Here is a 13668-nt window from a genome sequence, read left to right as displayed (position 1 = left end):
AGATAAACCAGATAACATCAGTGCAAAAATGTTGGGAATTTACCATACAAGGCCTTGCCAGAGGCCACGTCAAGATGGGTAAAGATATTTTCATTTTCATTGTGTGATTTTCCATGTGTTCCAGTGTAATTATTACTAGGTACAGAGTATTTCCACACACACATGTGCAAGGAAATGGCATAGAATGCATATTCCTATATATGGTTTTGCTGCTATATTGCAAGTTCCTATCCTTCAGGTGAGATCTCGCTGTTCTAGTCTAGAGAAAGGTACATTAATTTGATTTTCAGTTATGTTACTCAACTAACACTCAAAATATGAGTTGTCTGTGAATGAAAAATAACATCACACGTTTTAAAGCAGTAATATTCTGGATTTTTGGGCAAAGTTGAGTACCTGGACAGGTATACTATACGGGATTTGCAGACTCACGGGCTTACAAGCGTGTCACACGCTAAATGTACTGCTCTGTACCATGGGCATTATTGCAGAATACTGTGTTAATAACAAAGACATTTATTTCCTGCAGAATAGTGGAACTTTAAATTCACAGACTCCTGTGCAGTGGAAATAGGTTCAGATATAAAGGGATGCCCTTGGCTACCAAAAAAATGCTTGCACTGGACAGAAGGAAAACTCTTGACCAGCAGGTCCCTTAAGGTCATTGCAGAATGGCTTCTTAGGGCATAGAAAAGCGCTGACCACCACAGCTTCTGCTGCGGATCATCACTGGCATCTGATTTCCACAGGAACAATTTAATCTCTTAACCAGTCAGGAGCATTGCCTCGCGTTGTTGCTCAGGGAGGCTCCCCTCCGCCTGAGCTGCAGCTGGCACTCCGCACCCATGGAGAGCGCAGACCTCAGCGAACGGGGAGGCGCCGACCACGACACCCGAGAGCCTGCGGCCGTCCTGCTGCACCTCCTACCCCAGCCTAACTTTTGCTACAGGGAAGAATTCGCATTTCTCCTTCTACGAGAGCGGCGTGGAAGGACTCGCGCACAGGGAGCAACGGAGACGAGACCCGCGTTCTCCTCCTGGCTCGTTCCTGACGGCAGCAGGCCCCGGCGGAGCAGGCCCAGGCCGGGCGAGCACCAGCTCTGCTCCCGGCCGTTCTGGAGCCCCGAGCCGCGCCAGCGCGGATCGCCCCGGGCGCGCTGCCCGCCGCCTTCCTGCACCAGCCACCCGCCTGAGGCCGCGGGCCGGTGCAGGCCCCCTGCCCGCCCGCAGAGGCTGCCCGGAGGCCCCGGCCCCGCTGCCCCGACGCCGGCCCGGGCGGGCCCAGCGGCTCGGGCACAGCCGCGGGCCCCGCTGCCCCCCCCGGCCGCCGGCGCCGCACGCGCAGCGCCCCTCCCCCCGGCGCGCGGCGACAGCCCCCGGCCGGCGCTTGACGGACGGGCCGCGCGGCCAACGGGGCGCGGGACACGTGCGCGCGGCAGCCAACGGGCCTCGGCGGGCGGGGCGGGGGCGTGGCCGGCGGCGCTGCGAGCGGCTTGTTGTGCGCGCTGCGGAGCCGTTAGCCTCGCGCTGCCCGGGCCCTGCCGAGCCGGCCGCAGGTGAGGCCGCGCCGCCGCGGGCTGCGGGGCGCTTCCGCGGGGCTCCCGGCGGCTCCCGCGGCGCGGGCAGGAGCGGGCGGCGGGGGCCTCGCCGGCCAGGCCGAGGCCTGGGCCTGCAGGGGAGAGCTGGGGCCTGCGGGGGGAGGGGCCAGCCGGCGGGGGAGCGCGGGCCCGGGGCGGCCGGCAGCGCGCGGGGCTGCGGCCTGCGGGACTGCCCGGGCCTGCAGCGTGCGGGGCTGCTGGGGCCTGCGGGAGGTGGATGGGGCATGGGCGAGGGAGGAGGGGCCCGAGGCCGCCGCGCTCGTGGGCCGGAAGGCCGCGGGTCTCGCTGCCGGGGGCTGCCGTGGAGGCAGCCGGCCCTGGACGGCAGAGGCGCTGCCTGGGTCCGGGCCTTGTCTCGGAGCCTTTCTTCTGCTGGCTGGTGCTGTTGTCTTTTGCGTTTATTTTGCCCGTGTCTGCACGGACACAGCTTTTAAATCTCCCACCTTCGTTAAGACTGGCGCATCTTTATTGACTGGCAGTACCTGAGGGTGGGCTTCCTGATGTGGACAACGGGCGTTAATATTAATGTTAATTTGGGTCGGCTAGGAACAGGGTTAAGGAATGCTGTGCTAAGTGCTTTTGGCCGAAAGAAATCATGACCAAAGTAGCAGTCCACTATTGTTAGTACTCGTGGGAGGCTTTTCAAAGTAGAGCGTGTACCCTTTTTTAGTGATTGGAAGAGGCAAGAATGGGTTAGGGGGCCATTCAGTGGGAAGACGTAGGTGAAAGGAACGCGTGTAGAGGTAGCCCAGAGAAAGGGCCGCTGAACTCTGGTGGAATAGGTGTGTGGAAGTGTGTGCTGGCTACCGTATTCTGTAATGCTGGGTAGTGGATTAGCGTTATCTGTTGGGCAGAGGCTTATATCTGAGACTTGCTGGGAAGGGAAGCATGTTTTGTTGCATGAAGGACTTGCATTGGGATTCTGTGCTCCACTTAATGAGGTGTCTGTGGAAAATAAAGGAGGAAAGAAATGGGAAGGGTAGAGATTCATGCCCATTATTAATGCTCGTTGTTGTTGACATTTGATCACTTTTTGTGGTCTCTGGATTTCTTTTCCTTTTTATGCCCTGAATGTGGCTGCTGGCTGCTCGTATCGCTCAGCTCTTTCCTCTTTACCCGTCTGCTGTTCCTCAGTACTCATGTTTTAACCACTTTTCTTTCTAGATCTGTGTGAACAGAGTTCTCTGACTTGTGTATCTCTCTTTAAAACTGGGGTGATGCGTATGTTCCATAGGCTTTATCAAGCTCATGTAGTTGATATGATTTCTTAGATTTCTGCTGGCACTTGGGTTATATCTGTGCTGTATGATAGCTAGTAAAGACCATATTCCTGAGCTTGTAGGTCTTTGCAGCATGATACGTTACTCTGTCCTAGTTCTTGTTCTGGAGCAGTGTAACTATTTGTATAATGATGTAAATGAGTCTGTGGTTTCATGATTCAAAGTGTTCAGCAGTCCTGAGTTATACAACTATGACCTGCGCTTGCAGTAGGCTCTCCCCTTGGTTTGATTGGAATGTGAACAGGAACATCTAAAGCTGGTATTGTTGTTAAATGTATTGGGTAGTGAGTTTATAGCCTTAGTTATTTATCGCTGATGGGGGTGGTTCTGCAGCACCAGATAAATGTGGCTATAGTGCTTTCCTGTGTGAGCTCAGTGCAAGGTTTCTGGGAACAACGGTAGTAGTAAATGGAAATGTGAATATTGTGTATAGCATCTTTCTTAACTTAATCGTGTCTGTTGAATGTGGCCAGTGTCTAGTGCTGACATTAGCTTACCATGAAATGTGCTCTATGCTCCTAATTAAAGCACTCTATTTTCTGTTCTGTCACTCTGTTTCTATGTTCTGTCACTTTTTTCTTCCTGAATAAAACCCTCTCGGTCTTGACCTGTCAGAGATGTGTCATTTTACTTTCAGATCTATTTCTTTAAGCTGTTGTGCCAGCCTGCTTTCTTTCCTGAAGCTTTGGTCTCTGTCTTGTTTCTTGCTTGTTTGTTATGAGGCTTCTGTGAATTGATTACAGTAAAATGTCATTAGATGTTGCACTGGCTACATGTCTTGTGGATAAGCTACCTGAGAAGGTAGTAGACTTTTAGTTACAGAAAACTCAAGCTTGCTGTATTTGCAGACTTCAAAAAGATGTTTAGAGAAGCTGTTCTTTTTGTACTTCCAAGTACTTTAGAAAAAGCATGGAAGGCAGCCGCAGGAGATTCTTGCCAATTTAAGCATTTAAGAAGAGTGACACTTGGTTCAGGAGTGCCCTTGGTTCAGGAAAAGAGAAGTGTTAAATTCTGCCTTCTATTGGAAATTGATCAGGGCACTTTTCCTTTTTGATGGGTAGTTCTGTGATCTAGGTGCTTGCAAGCTTCAAACTGCTGGCCTAAATGATCCGTTTAGTTATACAGCCTTGTTATACGTAGGTGGTGTATGCAAAAATAGATTTTTAAGCTTCTTTTGTTTTGATTTTTTTTTTTTGGGGGGGGGTAGAGTGGAAATAAGCCATTCTGAGAAGGCAGAGATGTTCTTCATGTGTGTGGTTTTGCTGCTTTTTTTTTTTTAAGTATTAGTAGCAGTGGCATAGCAAGTATAAAGTATAATTTTCCTCTCACCAACTGCTTCCATGGCCTCCTTGTAGGAGTGCAGTAGCAAGTTATGGTGTCTCATCAAGCCCTCGGAGATGGATTTCCAGCTGCTTGTTTTGTGCTGGTGAACGAATTGGATGCTGTCTCCTCCTCCTGTTGCTTCACTTGCTTTCCTGTCCCAGCAAAGTGAACGTACCAGCTGCTGATCCAAGGATGGATCAATATGTGGGGCAGTTGTCAGAATGTGTCCGGAATCCACAGTTCTTAGGTCCTCTTCTTCTTGTCTACTGCAAGTGTCCTGTGCACAGGAAATGAGTTGTTCCCTCACAGCACAGTTCTTTTCCTCCGGATTTTTTTTGTAGGTGAAAAAATTGCTGGAGGCAATCACTGGCCACTCGTACACTCTCTAGAACAAGGACGATGATAACTTCTTTCTTTTTTTTTTTTTTAATCTGTTTAGTGTAAACCTGTCCTTTTTAAAATACCAGTGCAGAAGGTGAGATAGTCTCAGCTGCAAAACATTGTCCAGCTGTCTCTTCTCTGCTTAAGAACTCTGTTACGTTAACTGTCAGCATCTTTGACCCAGGGACAAAACAACTGTGGAAGGTGTTGACGTGAAGCCCCTAGCAGAGCTTTGTAGCCTGCTCTCTCTGTCAAGGCTATTAACCTTGAAACATGGGGAAGTCTCAGATCTAGGTGCAGATGTTTAGTATCTTGGCTACATAGTTTCCAGTTTCCATCCTTCATACATACCAAGCAGAGATGATGCTGGGAGGCCCCGATCCTCCCTGTCGTGTTAAAGCAGCAGTGGATGGTATTTATGGCCAGTCTGTCTGACAGCATCCTAACTGATTAATTTTGTTCTATGAATTGAGTGTAGTTCATCAGACTGATGGTAAAATGAGGTTGTTCCTCTGAAGAATGAGGCTTACTTTTTGGCCTCGAATACTTCTGTCTCTGAATGGCAACATAAGCGCTGACAAAAACATTTATCTTGATGATGTCATTATATGGACATGAATAAAAACAACTGAAAGAAGCATTTAAAAGCTTTCTAGACAAATCTGATTGTTAAAGAGTATGTAAAACTACTTTGTTAAAGTATTAAAATTGTGACAGTTGAAATTTGCTAGACTAGTAATATTCTTAAAGCTAAGTTTATGCCCAGTGTTATAAAAAAATGAGCTTAAAATATGTTGTACTAGAAATCATTGATTTAACATGTGGAAATAAGGTTTGTTGAAATGCAGTAGTAGATTTTAGTAACAGCCGCTTCTAGGACAGAGATATTTTTATTGTCAGAACTGACAAAAATGTTCGAATCTCTAAATTTAGTGAAGCTAAGAAGAAAAAGGGCAGTGTCTTCATTGCAGGTTTGCAAAGGGGGAGAGGAATCAATAAAAAGATGAGATTTATTAACTCTGGAAAATCTGAAGCACTGGCAAGCAGAAGGGATCTATTTGGTCACCAGATTTACAAACAGAACTTACACATTAGTGTGGAAGGAACATACATGCACAAGGTAAGCAACTTACATGGCTTAACACTTAGAGTTTCAGTGTAAAAGAATCTCCCTGTCTAAAGACAAACTTTTTTTTAAGTGACCTTCACTAGCGTGTTTCAGTAGACTGAGCTGGTTTTATTCTTGGGGGAGAGTACAAATGCCAAATGAATCAAATTGGATATTGAATTTAAATTTCTCCTGTTTGCTGATTTAAAATATTGTGGCTGCAGGGGAGAGGAATTCAGATGAGGCAGCTATGCAGGAGAGAATACTGACCTCACTGATCACTGTGGGAATAGGGTAACAGTACGGTTTGGGGGAAGGAGTCTGTGATGCCTCACTTTCTGCCTTTAAGTTTTCATATGCACCCAGACATCATGCTTCAAAGTTCTGGAAGATGGCTATTGCAGTGAACCATAAGATTCATGCTCGTGAATTACGTAGCTGCCAATAAGCATATGCAGGTATAACAAACAAGAAAAGGTGAGATCAGGATTCTTCCTTTGCGGTCAGGGACTTGCTTTTTGGAAATACCATCAGACATCTCTCAAACATAGGCACACTACTTCGTATCTAAATTATTTTTATTTGTAAGGAAAACTTAGGTGTTATCACCTGCCTTTGTAAGCATACATTGAAATAACTTGTTGAAAGTCCTTAAGTATGTAGCTGAGGTCTGAGTTGAGCTTTTGAAGTCCATGACTTATACTGTGCATGTTCATGCTAGGATAACCTTTTATGTCAAACTGAAGTTTTTTTCCCCTCATATACTGTATAAATGTTCTTTTTGAGTTGAAGAGAGAAGCGGTGGATTTTGTTATTTCCCCTTCCCTCCCTCCCGCCACCCAGTTGGCTTTTGGTGTTTGGTCAAGATTAAAATTCTCTGCGATTTGAAGTAATATTGTATGAATACAGTGTGAGTCAAATAGCAATAGGTTGTGCACTGTATTGTCATTGACCTGTAGTCTGTATGAACGTTCATGGAGAGCTCTGCGCTTGTGGGGTACAATGTGGAGAGCTGTTGGGGACGTGAAAGGAGTTTGTGTAAAGAATAAGCAGGTTTTTCTTAGAGATTATGATGAAAGAATCTGTGGCATATATAAAGTAGAGAGGTCTGGATTAAGAAACAGAGAGGTATTCTGGCTGTGGAGCACAGGGCACCTTTTTTTCTGGGAGGCATGTAGACCTAGTGGAGGTTTCTCTGCTGGTGTGGCTTCTAAGGTGTCATGGTTTAAAGCTGGGCCGGCTATTAAACCTGCGGCAGATGCTCTCTGTTATCCCCCGCCCCCCTCCCCCCAGAGGGAAAGGGAAAGGGAAAAGGGAGAGAGACTTCTGGGTTGGAAAGTTAAAACAGTTTTAATAAACTATAATAATGAAAAAGAGTGTAATAACAATAATAGAAATAATCAAATATATACAAATATATATACAAAACCAAGACTGAGCTCCCCTGAAGTCAGCCACGTCCCCACCGGCACTGCAGGGCAGGCTCCGGGAAGGCCCAGGATGGGCCTAGTGACGGTCGAGAGCTGGATTCAGGAACGCACGGATCGGGATCGGGGGCAGCAGGAAAACAGACAGAGTCCTCCTTGGACACCGGCCATAGCAGAAAGAGAGCGAGACCCTCGTGATCCCCCCGCTTTATACTAAGAATGACGTGTATGGGATGGAATACCCTCGTTGGTCAATTTTGGGTCACCTGCCCTGTCCGCTCCCCCCTGCAGCTGCGACCCCCCCTTCGGCTCTTCACTCGTAAGCAATGAGGAATTCAGCAGTGACCTTGGTTTCTCTAAGAATAAGTACAGCAAGAGCCTTACTGCACAAGATCCCTATCGGTGCCTCAGTGATAACTACAAACTTTGAGCGTTATCAGTCCTGGAAGCAGACACTGTCTGCAAAAACATGCAGTTAGTTTCAGAAAATGCAGTTACTTAGAGGAGACTTAGCTGAAAGGCAAAATCACTGAAAGGAAAATTGGCCTGGTTTAGGCCAAACCAGGACATAAGGTGAAACATACTCTGTTCCTTACAGTGATTTCTGAGAAGAAAACATGAGGGTTTTTTCCCCTGTCTCTGTCCCTTCTATGTCTTGATTAAACTCATGCTTCTCAATCCTGTCTTGACAGCTGGCTGCAAAGCAAGTTTTTGCATGACAGTAATGTGTTGAATCATTCTTGAAAACTGTTTTCCTGAAGCAGTTAAAACTCGTGGAGGCTCTCTGCAGGCCCTTCAGGCCCTTTTCGATGTGTGGCATGGCTTTTGATGTGTGTTCAAGCCTAGACATCTCAGCACCTCTGCATCTGCCTTTTGCAGCTGTGTGGATTGGTTTGGCACTTCCATTGGTGTAGTAGTGTCCTTTCTGTTCTATTTCAGGTGTGATCTCCAAGGAAGACTGCTCAGCAGCTTCAAAACTGAGTGGTAGAGCAGCGTCCAAGACAGAGAGACAAATTTGTTGTTTGCCTATGAGTCAACCATGACTTGTGGGGCTGGGGGGGGGCATGTCAACAAATATTATCCACGTGCTGAAGAAACAGGAGGAGGTATCTTCTTTGTATAGCCCTGAAGTTCTACTTGAAGCACCCCATCAAGATTAAATACAGCCAGTGTATTTAATAAACCTTTAAGACTGAAGTCCAAGTTGATCAAGACAGCTCACCGGCAGAACTCTGCCAACATCACTTGTTTCAGTGTAGGATCCCTGTTCATTCACCAATATTAACCCCAACAAGGAGACTTCATCAGTTTAGGGATTCTCTGAGACACTGTCTCTGGAAGGACTTTCTGCATAGTGTGTCCTAGGTGATGCTAACTTGCCCCTCATTGACCCAACACCTCAGCCTTTCTTTGCAATAACCTGGGTCAACTGCCGCAGTTCTGCTGCGGTTTGAGAACCATGCTGTGCTCAGTATAGCCCATTCCCAGTGTTCCAGTGAAGGTGCCACGATACTGTAACACATTCATCTGGTTCTCTTTGGCCAACTGTCAGATACTGTCTGCTATCAAAGACTGGAAATATGTTTGAGTTGAGAAATATGTCTGGCCTTCTTGTGTTTGGCACAGCTGGTGTTAGTGCTCACATGTGCATCTGTGGTGCTACAAGGCTTTCACTGACTGGAGAACTATATTGCCTGAATGAGAATAGATCAGTTTCTGGAGTGATAAGACCTGCTGCCTGGATTTTAATGAAGGTGCTAATTGCTGGCATGAAGGAGCACAGAGCTCACTGCTCCTGGAAGAATTTCCCATCTTAAGTTCTACAGTAGCTAAAATGGTCACGTTATCATCTATCATCTGTTTAGGTGTCTACATTCAAGCTTGTGATCCCAGTAGTGGTCTAGTGCCTTTGCAGACCTGTGGACAAGGTGAAGGTATACAAAGCCTCTCGCCTGATCTTGAAGACAGACAGTTATCTTTCTTGCCAATGTTCCTGTTTCACATTATCTCCTCAGATTCATACAGGTCTTCCTTCATAGCAAACATCTCACAGTGAAAGACTTAGTGGCACTGTATCCTAGAATTCTGGATGGAGATACTGAGTGTCATTTGGAAAAAGCTTTTATTGGTCTGTTGCCAGAACCACTTGTGTAATTTTTCTTCTAAACCTTCTGGGATCTTGTGCAATTTTGTGAGAAGATGATTGTCATGATCAGTGCAACGTTCCTGAAAAAAATACCTTGGAGAACTTTTCAGTCCAGTGCTGAGAATGCAGACCTGGCTCTTGGTGAATGAGCAGTCTTTGAAGCAGGTAGTAGAGGCAGCAGGTGGTTGGGCTCTGTGGGTTTGAGCACCTCCAGAATCAATGGAAGATTCGGACACAGCACATATGTTTCCCATTGGTTGCTCTGTGTATCCTTGGCATCATAAGGTTGAAGGCATCTTACACAAGGAAGAATGAGAAGGCTGCCTTTTAAAACAAGCTGTTGCAGGGTTTGGTTATTTAAAAAAAAATGCTCATTTTAGGAACTGCAGTGCAATGGAACTTAGTCTTAAAATTCCCTTTTTTTTGGGACGTAGAATTGAAGGCCTTTTTTGGAAAGGCTTCAAAGTACTAGTCTCATTATGGGTAGCCTTCCCAAATGGAGCTGTTAGGCCTTCTTTCCATCCTTGACCTGTCTGCTGAGAATATAATTGCGTTCAGACTTCTGATTTATGTCAATGTGGATTGATAAACGTCAGTTAATGAAGTTATAGATCCAAGTTAGTTTCTAGGCCTTGTTCTCAAGTCTGAAATATTTACCGCTGTGATTTGATTGTTCCCTCTTTGGTAAAGAAAGATCAGGAGATTCCCTCAACATATTTCAGTGAGAGCAGAATAAAAAAAACTTGTTTTCTTATGTAGCATTTCTCATTTCATCCATACTGACCCTCTTATAGCGCCTCTTCTTTTTGGAATTCTTTTCAGTATGCAAAGGTTAACAATTCTTCAGGGGCTGTTTTTATTCTCACTGGTGTGAGAACTGTTCACCACCAGCGGAGGAAGTGGTTTCCCACTAACTTCCAGGATGGCCATAAAGTGTTAGTCTTGCAGTAGATTGTGTAAGTGCCTGGTGAAAGATTTAGGAAGAAAGAAGCATCATCTTTATCAGCACTCTGCGCCTTTTTCTCTTCTCTACTATGCCTTTATTGCGTCTGCATGCTTTGTTCCTGGTGTCCCATGAAAATGTTTGCCAGGTCGTTATGCAAGGGCTTCCTATAATTTTTTTCTAATGTTTGAAGAAAAGCAGATGGAAGGCTTCCTTCACAGTTCTATTTGCTTCTGAATCAACGGTGTCCTAGGTACTCCTTGTTTATCACGGGGAGATATAGATGGTAAGTATTGCAGACAGTGAGATTAGAGGCTCTGGTAAAATGATTTAAGGTTGATAGCTACTTGCCAAACTCCTGTCAGTTTTGCTTAATGCCAGATATAGGTCTGGTAACTTGCCATCATGCTGTGCTGGGGAGTTCTCTGTGCTTGGTATCTAGCTGTGGTGCCTCCTTTTTAGGCAGCAGATATACCTTGGAGGATAAGGGAAATGGATTTTTTTTTTTTTTTAAGCTTTTGTTTTTGGAAAGTGTTAAAATATATAGCAACTTCTTAAACTTGGCAGGAGGAGAGTCTTGGCAGCAGGAAGGATTTGTATCATTGTGGCCAAATTTGGTTAAAGTGAAGGAAATTTGAACTTCTGTCTCAAAGCTAGAAAAATCTCAACGTTTCTTCCTTTGCTTACTAAATACCCTAATTGTACTGTACAATTTCCATACTTATCAACATATTGGTGTGTTGTGCTTGTAGGGCTTGAATTTTTTACAGGACAAAGGTAAGCAAATACGCCTTCTGTTAAAACAGTTTTGAAAACGTGTGTCACCTGGGTTTATAGCGCAGATATGTTGAACAAAGAAGGTTCAGCTGTTGGAGGGTCATTTAGCAGAACAGGAAACTTTTCTGAGGTTGTGCTCAGACAGTTCTGACAGAGCTGGAGGGCAAGGTGTATTTAATGACATAATTTCACAGTACAACTGAGACAACCTGGCAGCTTAAAATTATCCGATGGAGGGAGTCTCTTCCCCTGCTTCTAGCTTTGCGGTTTCTCCTCTTGCTCTCCTATCCTCCGGCATTAGCTGTGCTGCTTATCTCGCTGCAAGGAAAGCAGATTAAAACTGCTGACACAACAAGAAGTGCTTCCCTCCTTGTGTAGTTTTTCATTGCTTTCATGGTACAGATTGGTTATCCTGTGGGCAGAAGGTGCTGGGGCTTTCTGGCAGTAGAAGGCTCATCAGTGGGTGAGGGGGAGCAAGACCTCTCCTATAAGCTGGCAGCTGTTAATGCTTCAACACATCTTAAAAAAAAGTGAAAAGGATTCAGTTTAAATCTATACAGTGCTAAATCTCAAATTAACGTTAAGTCTCGTCATGGTTTATTCTAAAATGGTGTACTCTGTTACTGCTGCTTAAAAAAAATCTGACCTTCGCAAGAAGAAAGTATGAAATAAATGCCAAACGTGACTTAACAATAGCTAGTGGTGAAGGGACTGGAAGTCCCTTCCTGCAGGCAGCATGCCCTTTGTAGGCTTAGGGCTTCTAGCTGCTGTTCCTGACTTTTTCTATTATTCAGCTTCTAGCTGTCAGTAGCGTTGCAGTCCCTGGAAAGGCTCATCCGTCAGTAGATTCTGATCTATAAAATAAAGCCCTGTACCATTGCTGCTCAGGCCCTCGGCACAGAGGGCAGCGGTGTCCGTATTGTCACAAGAATCTGCAACATAGTTGTCTTGTGGCGTTAGTTAATGGTTGTAACTCAAAATCACTTTATTTGAAAGCATAAGTGGTCGTATAAATGCTTCTGACCCATCTTAATGCAAAAATAAATTGGCAAACGTGGCCAGTATTAACTGTGTGGTACTGTAAGGTTGCTGGCTCACTCTGCACTGAGATGAGCTGGGAGCTTTTGCTTCCTCTGAACACCTGACCTGGTGTTTTACTGGTGGCTGAGAAGCAATAATGTCTTAAACTGTTCTAATTCAGCTCAGTTTGATTATCCCCTCAGGCAAGATTAGCACTGTGCTAGTGATACCTGCTGCAGATAATATGCTCAGTTCTCAAGGAACTAGAGGAATTTTGGTAGTTGCTTATGTGGAGCCTCTTACATTACTCTTTTGGCCAAGTGAGTGTATTGGCTACAAATTCTATTGAAGTAAACTCAAAGTTCATCTTTGAGCCTGTGGTAGTTAATTCTTCTGTGGTAGCACTGACAGATTCAATGAGAAGCACATTTCGTGTTGAACGTGGAAGGTTTACACTGAACTTTCAGAAGGGACTTAGAGTTGCAAGTCTGCTGCTGGATTTCTGGTACTCGAATTTTTCGTTAGACTGATCGCTTGCATCAGGCGCAGCATTCATTTACCTTTATTCTGGAAATACAGTGGTGTGAATCTGAATTTACAGAGCTGGTAAACGGAGTATAGCAAGAACAGGTTATTAGCTAAGCAAGCATTGCTGATCTAGCTGTATGCAGCCAAACTTCTGATGGGGTTCCTGTAGTCAGAACTCTGGATTAAAGAAAAGAACTCGATCCTGTCGGATTAGCCTTAATTTAATCCCAAAATAGGAGTGTTTGGTTTTATGCCCCTTACTGGTGGAGTCTGAATTGGAAACACATTCATGTTGAAACATTATTGCAACTTTATGGTGTAAGTTGACATTCTGTATGTTGCTAATAGGCCAAAGTGGTTGGATTCTGGGGTAAAATGCACAAATAATGATGACTTAAGAGGAGCGGAGTGCTGAACTGAGCATCAGGAGGCCATGAATTCACTTCTGTTTTTTAGCAGCTTTTCTGTTAATTCTGTGTGCTTCACAGCTGTTCTGAAGAGCTGTTAAACAAAAGTATGTTGTTTTGGAGCTAGAGATGTTTAGTGCTCTCAGACTGAGAGGATGAATAAATCTGCAGCAGCAAACTTGAGAATCACAGTCTGGAACCATACAAGAAATTAGCTTCCTGGTGGTGGTGGTTTCCAGAAAGAACATGCCAGTCTAGGTCTTGTGAATCTGCTAAACCTCATTTTTCTCCTGTTGCAGGAACAGGGTTTAGGTGTCCTGATTTTGACAACTTCAAAGTGGCTGTAAAAGCCCTTTAAAATCTACTATTCTGGCAGGCCATGAAGGAGGAGCGGCTTGGGTCTGTTGTGAGTTGTACGCGTCCTCTGCATCTGCAAAGCTGGGATTTAGTCCCTGCCCGTGGCTGACTAAGGCAGAGAGTATCTTCATGTGATAGAATTTCTGGATGTTTTCTCAAGGCTTTCTTTAAAAAAGGTGCAAAAATAGAATTTCTATCAAATACTCAATATGCACTGAAGTTAGTGTTCCAGTACAGGTTAATCTGTTTCATATATGCAATTAAGCAGTCACCCAAAGGCAACCATTTAACTATAACAGGGCCTTAAGATGCAGGATAAGCGACGTGTAGAGGGGAAAACATTTAGAAAATAAATAGTCCCCCAGCTGAAATAC

At 45.1% G+C, this 13668-nt stretch overlaps 1 protein-coding gene across 1 annotated transcript in view; it reads left to right on the top strand.

Annotated features, from left to right (window-relative positions):
• The first annotated feature begins 1466 nt into the window (after nt 1–1466).
• Nucleotides 1467–13668, top strand: part of ELAVL1 (ELAV like RNA binding protein 1) — a 45646-nt gene continuing 33444 nt past the window's right edge. The window contains exon 1 of the mRNA XM_068420420.1: nt 1467–1555. The gene's annotated coding sequence lies outside the window, so the exon portion shown is untranslated. The remainder of the gene's footprint in view (nt 1556–13668) is intronic.

The sequence above is a fragment of the Nyctibius grandis genome, chromosome 31, assembly GCF_013368605.1.
Source record: "Nyctibius grandis isolate bNycGra1 chromosome 31, bNycGra1.pri, whole genome shotgun sequence".
Classification (NCBI taxonomy): domain Eukaryota; kingdom Metazoa; phylum Chordata; class Aves; order Nyctibiiformes; family Nyctibiidae; genus Nyctibius; species Nyctibius grandis.
This window is presented reverse-complemented; position numbering and strand designations above follow the sequence as displayed.